The 10,989-nt window shown below is 34.3% G+C and overlaps 1 non-coding gene across 1 annotated transcript; it reads left to right on the forward strand.

Annotated features, from left to right (window-relative positions):
• Positions 1 to 1,620: 1,620 nt before the first annotated feature.
• On the forward strand, positions 1,621 to 1,753 carry LOC126026355 (small nucleolar RNA SNORA51). Its single transcript, XR_007501647.1, has one exon. It is a non-coding gene; the product is annotated as a small nucleolar RNA SNORA51 (small nucleolar RNA).
• The last annotated feature ends 9,236 nt before the right edge of the window (positions 1,754 to 10,989 follow it).

The following is a 10,989-nucleotide window of genomic DNA, read 5'->3' on the forward strand; positions in this document are numbered from 1 at the left end:
GGACTATATCAAACTAAAAAGCTTCTGCATGGCAAAAGAAACCCTACTTAATGCAAGAAGACAGCTAACAGAATGGGAAAAAAATCTTTTCACTTGACATATCAGATAAAGGGCTGATATCTAGAACATACAAAGCGCTCAGAAACCTGAGCCCTTCAAAACCAAACGAAGCCATAAAAAAATGGGGAGACGAAATGAATAGACATTTCTCTGAGGAAGAGAGAAGGATGGCCAACAAACACATGAAAACATGCTCACCTTCGCTCATCATCAGGGAGATCCAAATCAAGACAACAATGAGATACCACCTCACACCAGTGAGGTTGGCTCACATCAAAAATAATGGGAACAACCTTTGTTGGAGAGGATGTGGTATGAAAGGAACTCTCATTCATTGCTGGTGGGAATGCCCCTTGGTCCAACATATATGGAGAAAAGTCTGGAGAGTGCTCAAAGAACTTAGAATTGAGCTGCCATTTGACCCAGCAATTGCTCTCCTAGGCATATATCCCCAAGATGGAAGGACATTCATTCCAAAATACATATGCACCCCACTATTTATTGCAGCACTCAGTATAGTAGCCAAATCTTGGAACCAACCTCGATGTCCAACAACAGATGAATGGATCATTAAGATGTGGTACATATATACAATGGAATATTACATGGCAGTTAGAAATGATACAATCACAGACTTTGCAGCAACGTGGATGGACCTAGATCATGTTATGTTAAACGAAGTAAGTCAGAAGACAAAAGAAAAACACAGAATGGTAGCACTATTCTGAAACACCTAGAACACATAAAAAACAAAAGAATGACATTGAAGAAGTATAACTGCTAGAACCACAAAGAAAGACTTCATAAACTCCATTCCCTGATCTGCACAGCCACCAAGATCTTTAGAAACAGGTCTGATTTTACCATCCAAGATAAAGTAGAAGTCTTCCACATACCACGAAAGCAGCAAGAGGAGAATAAATGATCTATTTTTTTGACGTCTTTATTTTGGTGTGGAGATTACGGTTGATGTCTCCAATATTATTTTATTTTATTTTGTTTTGTCTTTCTCTTTCTTTTTTGCACTTGAGTATGATTTGATTTCAGAACCGAGATTATTGTGTGGTGCCTGTCTTTATTGCTGTGGTGCTTATAGGTTATTTAATTCGATATTTTTTTGTGTGTGTATTGTTGTGGTATTTTAATTACTTTTTTCACATCCTCTCTCAAACTGAGGTTGGAAGCCTCTAGACAGGACTCTGCCTATTTTCAGCATATTTGATTTTTGATTGAGAAGAGGACATATTAGGTGATGGGTATTCCCCTGATTCAATGTGAATATGTACCCAAAATACTACAGTGAAAGATATGTAAGCCATTATGAAAAAAAAATTGTGTTTTTAATCAGAAATTTTCTTTGACTTACATGTATTATTATATCAATTATATTATATGTTATGTTATGTCACTATATTATGTTATATTAGTTTACCTCATTATGTTAATCAATTTTGTCCTTTAAATGAATTCTTACTTTAAAAAAAAACAAAAAAAAAAAAAAACAACTTTAGTTTGCTCTGAAGAAAAAAATAAATAAATAAAAAATAAAAGATAAGATAAGGCCTCCCAAATCTTACCACAGGCTGTGTTCGTTACACTGGCTGTATAGAAAGAGGAGGTACAGTAAAGGCACCCCATATACACCTCAACACAGGCCCCTTGCCGGGTATGTATTGTGAATTGGGGGACAAAAAAAAATCACACTTCCTCGTATGTATGTTTTCCATAATCTAGCTTTATAACAGAGCATTACAAAATAAAAATCCTTTATAGAATCTGTACATCTTCTAAGTACTGCAAAATTTTTCTCAGCTAGCCATTTTTCCCAATGATTGCTGTTGGGTCATTTTACTTTTTTGCCCCAAGTAATTTCTTTAACTCCTTGAACATAATATTAAGTTTTCTTTCTTGCCTGTCTTCAAATCCACCTTTCATACTTTTTGCCTCATATTTGATAAATGATTTATTCCCCACAAACCAAAACCCTGAAGGTCATTTCTCCAGCTTCTAAATATATGCACCTTTTAACCCATCCATCACAACGTCATGTCAATTTTTTTCTCCACATTGACTTTCAGATTTGTCTCATTCTTCATTGTCTAAATCATTAATTGTTCATACTTAGGATCCAGAAATTGCCCACTAGCTAGTTGTATAAGCTAGAAAATTCTGGATCACTAAATGACCCTAAAATGTCAGTGGTTAACAGTGAGAAATTTTATTTCCAGGTGTCATCAGAGAACTCTGATTCACTGAGATTTTAGTTGAAGCAGCAGCCTTTGTCTAAAATGTATAGGTCTCAGAGAAAATAGAAAAGAGAGCCTGGTGAATCACAATTCAGCTCCCAGTGCTTTTACTTAGAAGTGGCACCCATCACTTTGCTTTTGCTTCAAAAATTTACCTTCTTTTTCCTCTTCGTGTTCTTCCTTCCACCTCCTACTACATCCCACTGAACACTCCAATACTTACTGCACATTCTAAAACACTTGCAAGAGATTTTTCTTATTTATATGGAAACATTCCAGTTCCCTCTTCAATAATCCCTTCCTTAATCATGACCAGTGCTATACTCTTTAGAGGTTAATTTTATCAGGGAATAAAGCTTCTTAGATATGATAAGTTTGCATACTAACTGCATCATCATATCTAGTTTCTTAAACTATATAGTATATATATGTTTGTTTTCCAGGATAATTCTTCATAATTTCTATTTAATTTTTTGCTTATTTCCAAACAACCCTAAATGTCACTGACATAAAAAAAAATTATAACTCATCTGGGCATACCTTGAAATTTTCATGTGCCTATCTAGACAGAACATGGGAGTAGTATCAAAGAAATATAAAAAATGTAAGACAAATGTAATTTCTACTATAGGTAATAAGAGAATTCATATCTTTAACACTTACAAACCAGATGACTATTAGCAAATGACTTATACTATTTTGCTATATTCCTGATAGCTAGTTACTATGATTATATGTTACTTTTATAAGCAAATGAGTAAATATTAAAAATCACATATAGGATTAAAGAAATAATACAACAGGAAAGGTGCTTTCCTTGAATACCACTGAACCAGATTCAGTTCATGGCACCACATATAGTTCCCCAGCACCAACGGAGTTACCTCTGAGTACTGGGCCAGGAGTAAGCCCTAAGAAGAGCTCAATGTGAGTTTTTATAACTCAAAATCTTTAAGATTTTACTTTCTATTCTCATATTTCTTTGATTTTAATTTACACAAAAAATCTTATAAAACTGACTACACATAAAAGCCTTTAATAAATAATAGTTGCATTGTTGCTACTTAGAGAACTGTCTAAAATCTCAGTAAAGCTTTATTTTCTGCTCTTGTCTCAGGAATAAACTATATAAGGAAAACCATTATCTAATGGTACTTGCAATTCTGATGTCAGGAAATGTGCTTAAATATTCCTGCTATTTATAATATTTTTTGTTCTTGGCATTAAATGATACTCAAGAGCCATTCAAAATGTTCAACACATACTTAGTCGTAGTCTTCACTCTCATATCTTAAAAAGAAATGGATGTGGCTCAAGAGTAAAGGGTAAATCTGGCATTCATAAAGAACTGAATTTGATCTCCAGTCTCTCTCTTCTCTCTCTTTCTCTTTCTCTCTTTCTCTCTCTCACACACACACAGAGAGACGAAATAATGATAGAACTTAAATTACAAAATTATTTAATTTGTATTTTTGCTTTTTTTTGTAAATACATGCTTAGAAAAATAACTGTGCTTAGAATTGATCATTTCTAATTAATAAAATTAGTTTAGAATTAAAGTAGAAAATCAAACTTAAGTTATTAGACCGATAGGAGAAAATTAAAATACTATATTAATTTTCCATTAAACATTGCAGAAAATAGAAATATGATCATTATTAATGAATGATATGGTAAAAAGAAAAAAGGAATAAGTCATATTCTTGTGTTTCAATTAATAAAACAGAAAGTGTTGTTTTGAGGGAAAAACACACAATGGCTTTGAATATGGAGGAAAAAATGGAAGAAAGGATCATTGTTGGAAATGTGTCAAGGTTTAAATTATCTTTAAAATCTATCTTCTTATTATCTGGATTTTTAATGAACCAACATTTTTAAAATCTAAGTTAAAGAAAAGAAGATATAGAAAAATAAATAATTTTGGTGATATTTCTGTGAGTGGGGTCCACACCATGTGGTGCTCAGGACTTACTCCTAGCTCTGTGCTTTGGTGTAGATGGGGGATCATAAGGGATGACAGGGATCAAACCTGGGTCAGTGCATGCAAGGCAAGTACTCTAACCATTATACTGTCCTACATAGTGAAACTCTTTATGAATGAAGCAAATTTCCTCTGCTATTTACCAATTTCTTAGGTATTGAAATATTTATAACTTAAAATCTTTAAGATTTTACTCTTTCTACTCTCATATTTCTTTGATTTTAATTATTCATGAATAATTGAGAAACTAACAGGAAGAAACTTCAAAAATAAATCATTAAAATGGCAAATTTGTAGCTTTAGGTGAAGTCAAGTTTAGAATTGCAAACTTATTTGTCATATAAATTTATATATCATAACCATTGCAACCTATCAAAAACATTAGTCCGATAATAAAATTATCAGGTATCTGTATCTATAATTTATTTCAAAAAAGAATACTGCTATTGTTTCTGTAGTGACTTTCTGTATTACAATAAATTTTTCTGATTGAATGTGTTAACTTCCAATTAAAAGGCATATTTATTTCCCACAGACTATGAATTTGCCAGTGTTTTATGCAAAAAATAAAGTATCCACTACTGGATCTTGTCTTTAATTTAAATGGATTTCTGTTGACTATGACATTGTGTTTGGGATTCAATTTGGAATCTTTGATACTATTTCTTAGTTTGGAATTTGAGACATGATATTAATAATTCTAAACCTACTTTACTGAAAACACAAATCAGGGGGCTGAGAGCATAGACATGCAAACAATTCCCACTAATCCCCAACACCACAGACAGCACTAGAGGGCTCACTTCTGAGCTCAGAGCCCTGAACAACATTCATTCAACAAATATCTATTAAAAATCTAGGATATGCAGACGATAAATTTGCCAAAAAGTAGGAATACTATGCGCCACTTCTTTATGCTTTGGAAATTGACTGGGCTTCAAAATATGCTATGAAATGCAAAAATACACCAGAGAACAATGATTGGAACCATTATTAGGTAATAACTGGTATCATTTGAGCAACTTCTGAGTGTTAAGGATAACACCTAGAAATACAGCAAGGGACAGAGAAAGTATTGAAAGAAAGCTTGTCAGAAATAAAGCTTATGGGATATAGTATTGTTCTTGCAAGTGTGAGAAACTGGGTCAGATCCCTCAAACTGAAGACAAAAAAATTAGGTAAATGCTGTACACTATTCTTATTTATAATCTAGAATATAACATTTCAAAAAGCTAGGCAGGGTGGTGCAACTGTCTCCCACTTCTTAGTTTTATAGAATCAGTATTCAAACCCTTCATTCTTGAAGATACAGTTTAACATATATAGGTATTTCTAAGTGGGATGTATTATAACTAGAAATACAATTCCCAAAAAAGGTTCCAATACAGTCAAGGACAATCATTTTTAGGCTCTAAATTGGGTAATTAGCCACAGTAAATAACTTAATTTCAGCATTTAATCTTGTTTAAACTATGTATTTTGAGATGACAAGGAAATGTATTTTAGTTCTAACATAAAAGGGTAAATAATTTCACAGAAGAAAGGCTAAATGTCTATAAAATTACATTACAAATATCAGCCACATATTGTGCTTAAATAGTTGGGCTAGTATGAGTGATCAGGTCAGAGATTGTGACCAGTCTTTGAAGGTTTGCATCTTGCTCTTTGAGACCTGAGTTGTGCAATTTTGCTGCCCTCTTGAGGAGAATCAAGGGCCATTACATCTTCTTGAAGGACTGATATCCTCATTGAATCCAATTAAATCACTGATTATATTAATCAAGTCACAAATTACAATAATGTTCCCGGCAGTAAAAAGTGCCGTACAAACATCTCAAATAATTTATAATCATTAAATATAAGAATTCCAAATTCCCCAATATGGATTATTGGGTTTGCTATTTTCTTTTTAGAAATAACATGAAATATTTATTTAAAGATATTTAGAAAGTATGATACATATATATGTTCCTTGATACCCAATATACAATACAACATAAATTTTATTGAAATAATTATAATAGTTTGGACTATTCTGTGCATTACATTTTATAGAAGAAATTAAAGGAGTTTATTTATTTGTTCCATAAGAACAATTGTGTCCCGCAAGAAAAATATGAATGTGTTCTTTAAATCACAGATAAATTTAAAATGTATGGCTACTTTCTTAGAACATTGTCATAATCAGATTAGATATTTCTCTAATTCATGATAGAAAAAGAACCAATAATCTAATCAGTAGTTCCAAGTTTATTTATTGAACCAGATTTGTTCAGAACCTATGCACCTTTCAGAAAAAAATTATGCTCATGGTTGATAGTGAAACTAATGAATTATTCAACTCGCTTCATCTGCCCTATGATTCTCCCTCTGATACCTTAAATGTGTTACCAAATTTTTACAGAATATGAAAGCCAGCTATCAGGAAACAGGAGTAGGTTCATTCATCATTTTTTCTCTGCCTAAGCTAATCAAACCATCAATATATATTAATGCAGTTTGGAAGTTCTAAAATCTTTAACTGACAGAATTGGAAATCAACCTCTAAATTTTCAGTCCATCACTACACCAGATACGCATGCTAAGTCATTGTGATGAGACACCACCACTCACATGGCAAGGGCCTCGATAAATCTGCCTCAGCAGAATGAATGAGTCCCAACATCTGTGAAGCCTTCCAAGTTTTCTAGTCCTTTTTTCTACCTCACTCAGATAACCAGGGCCCCTTCTAGTTTATTATCCAGAACTCTCCTTAATATACTTCTTACCCAAGCTATGATTTTTATAATTTTATAATATATAATATGATATGATATTTTAGAATATAACAATAATAGTTTATAGTTTTTATAATTCTTATTTGACTGCTATAATCAAGACTGTTATAATCTTAATTTCTCATTTTAAGAAGCAAATATGCTTAATAAGGTAGTTTTTAAATTGTCTTAAAAAATTTAGGCAATGGACCTTAATCAGAGATCACTGATTGACAACTTCATCTTTTTATGCAAAAGTTTTTAACAGGAACAAATATGGAATAAATCTTCATTGTGCTACAGTTGAGTCATTAACAGTACCTATACTTGTTTTTACAGTTTGCTATGATATTGTACAAGAAAATGCTTTCATTTTCTATTCACCCTAAATAAAGTTTCTGCATTACTGTCTTTTGTTTTCTTCTCTTTTCTTTTTGGGGGGCAAAGGTGTCATACTTAGCTTTAAATAAAATCCTCCAGACTACTTTCATTGGTGAGAAGTTTAGTCCAGCTCATTTAATCACATAAGTACAATCTTGACTTCAACTTAACTTTTCTCCCAGCTCCCCCTGCTGCAAGATGTTTTGGGCTTGAAAGTCTGCAGAGGTTAAGTAAGATGAGTTTTGTTTTCTTCGTCTTCCTTGCTCATAACCTCTCTGTTGGTTCAGTACATTAGAAATAAGGAGAAACAGAAGACAGCTCTTAAATGATGATACAATGCAAAATGAATTATTTGCTTCTCTTGTCTCAAAATTGATGCTTCTGTTAAGGGCTCTTTTAGCAGACCCTCGAAAACCCTCTTATTGGGGCACATCAACTATCTCTTCTCCAACAGGGTACTCACTGCTTCTCTGTCTTCTGCTCCTGGGCTTCTGACTGGTCATTGATCAATCGTGTTTCCCTTTCCACTCAGCAGTACTCTGGGTTAAGGTGTAGAACAGTGTCATAAATTTCATGTGGGATAACCTTTGACCAACAGGACACAATAGACATGAGTGAGCTGGCAGATAAATTTCCTCTCTGCTCCTCCTTCTGATGGATTGTTTTGAGACACAATTTTTCATTAGAGCCTGGTTGGCATGTCACCTTGAATTTTGTTCTGATCAGTCTCTATTTAATTCACACTCTCACAAGCCCTTGAATATGCCTCCTAATTAATCATCAGCACTCAAAGTCTTTGTTTTTTAGTGGGTCTAAAGTAAGAATGCAAAAACAAATTATTTTTGTTTTAGTTATTATAAAATAAATCAAAACAATAAATCATGCTCTGCTTTGCCTAGGGAAAAAGGAAATGTTGAGCTTAAGACAATTTGGTAAAGTACTAAAAGCTTGTTATTAATCATGGCATAACGAATACAGATACCTTCTGCACATTCACTGCACCAACCCAGTTCAGACTAATATGATGTCTTGCCTAAACTTTTGACACCAGCCTCTAATTGGTCTCCCTGATACTGGTCTTTCCTCATGTTTGATGTTAGATTATTATAGTAAAAGGATACATTTCTCTCTTTTGTCCCTCTGTTGAAGAGGTACTTCTCACATTTGATGTCAAAAATAAGTCAAAATATGAGTGTTTACATGATCCACATCATGTAAGGTTCAATGCCATCCTTCTCTTACAAGAAAAGGGAGAGGAACAATGTATCAGTACAAGCCACAAAGAATTACCGACCCTCAGTGTATCAAATAACCCCATCAACCCCAAAGCTTAACAAAGCATAGACTCAACTGCCCAGCATTCAGCTCTTTGTACTCTAGCTGTGTTCCATAAAATGTATGTCCTTGAACCCAACATATAGTCTTTCTCACCCAGAGTCATAACTCATTCTAGCATCAACTAAAGTCCAAGTCATGATGCAAGAGCAGTCGCAGTGGGTCTCTATAAAGGTTTACTGTTTCCAGGTTCTTGAAAATAAAATTGAGAATTAAGATGGTCAAACTCACAGTTGATTACATAAAGTTCATTGAAAAGTAAAAGTGAGAAACACCCCAGCTGGATAGGAACATAGCATAGGGCTAAGTTAAAGTAGGATTCACTTTGAAGGGTGTTTATCATTCAAATTGAGTATCTGTGCTTCTTAAAAAAGTGATTGAATTATTATAAAAGGATTACAAGTTACAAATTTTAAGAGGGTCCCCATTTGATCCTTCATAGTTGCTCTGTTAATTGAGGTCCCACCTTCCCAATTAGGCCAGTGAGGCTGTCAGCTCCCTTAGAAGTATTTGGTTATTAAGGACTCCTAACACCACACCCCTGTATAGCCTGTTACTATTTCACATGCTCCTCTGAACCTGTCCAGGACCTGGGAGATGATTTGACCATCTGTCCTATGGTTTGGTCTTGAAAACTTTAGGTTCCTTTTGTTTAAAAGTGAGCCCTGGAACCTGCAGAAATGTTCTGAATGTAGAATGGGGACAGTTAAATAGAACCACTGTTGGCAGTTGGCAGGGGCAATGAAGGTTTTCTCTTTCAGTCTCCTCTTAAAATCTCTTAAAAACTAATGAGTGCAACTCATTTGAGGGGAAATTTCTCTGAAGCTTTGAGTCCATAAGACAACATTGCCATCTGCCTCTAAAATATACTGTGGGAGAAGCATAAACAGACTTTCCTAGAACAAAAGTGAAAAATTTAAAAAAAAATTCAGGTAAACATGAAACTAAATAACTTCAAAGTTTTGGTAAGGTAAAAACTATGTAAGATTTAAAAGCTCCAGAATAACCCTCTTTGGCTTTTTGTTCTACCCTTTCAGCTGGACAACAGTTGTCCCTTCTGAACTGTGTCAGATTTTAGCATCAGCCACAACTTGATAGGGCTCTACCAATGTTATTTTGCTCTACAGTAATTCTATCCATACTGTGGTCCTCTGTCAGGGTGGAAAACTCACCCCATAAGTAGGACATTAGTTTCACCTTCTGAGATTAAGGTGAATTCAGATGTGTCCCTTAGGCCTAAACAAATTGGGTTTATGATGGGAAAGAAAACCCTTATGATCTCTGAATACCTTAAATGTTCATTTTTTGTCTTAAAAAATAATGTGTGTTTGCAACCAAATAGACCAGAATTTCTCAATTGAGTACCATATGACCTCTTTTGGGGAGATCTCAAGATATTTTAGAGGTCACAGAAATAATGTAAATGGAAGGTCATGAAACAAGACTATGAGACCAATCCACTAGGCATGGGGTCACAGGAAGTGGTTGGAGGTCTGTGGTTGGAAGGGATATGGAAGGAAAAGTTAGAGGAACATGGGTATTTGGGTCCCAAAGAATCTATCACTGATTCTTTTTTTCCCATTTTCTCTGTTTCCTTTCATCTCCAGTAGTTGTTTCTGCTGATGTGCTCCCATATCTATTCCCAAACTGAATTGTCACCCCCACCCAGGGCCAAATGTCGATCTTAAGGTAAGACCAGCCCATTTCTGGGAGGGGTCTATGTAAGGTAGCAAAGTGGTTGCCTGAGGGTGTAAAGGGATTCAGCAAGAAACAGCAGGAGGGGTTGGCAGGATGGAGGGATAAAAAACAGGTTTAAGTGCAAGGCTGAATATGGAGCCTGCTTATATATAAGGTTTAGCTTAAACGCCACACTTGATGGCTAGGACCTTGAATAAAGCTAATGTCTTCTAAAACTGGTTGCCTGTAGATCATTTCCTCACTGCTACCCTGAACCTGCAGAACCGCCTGCTGGAAGGGGGTGCAGGTGCCTGGCCAAGAAAGGCCTCATCATTATCCACCATCATCAAGGACTCTTATTAATTTAATTAATACTACATTTAATAAGTCTGGTAACCAAACATATTAACCTTTCAATCAAACAGTCCTATGATCACATTCTTAGCATTTTCTTCTGAACACACTTATTTCTGTAATATGTATAAACTGTAAATTTTCCAAATATTTAAGTTCTAGTTCCTTTTCACTTAACACTTACACTTGAGTGCATTTC

This window comes from Suncus etruscus, chromosome 13 (genome assembly GCF_024139225.1).
Source record: "Suncus etruscus isolate mSunEtr1 chromosome 13, mSunEtr1.pri.cur, whole genome shotgun sequence".
NCBI classification, from domain to species: domain Eukaryota; kingdom Metazoa; phylum Chordata; class Mammalia; order Eulipotyphla; family Soricidae; genus Suncus; species Suncus etruscus.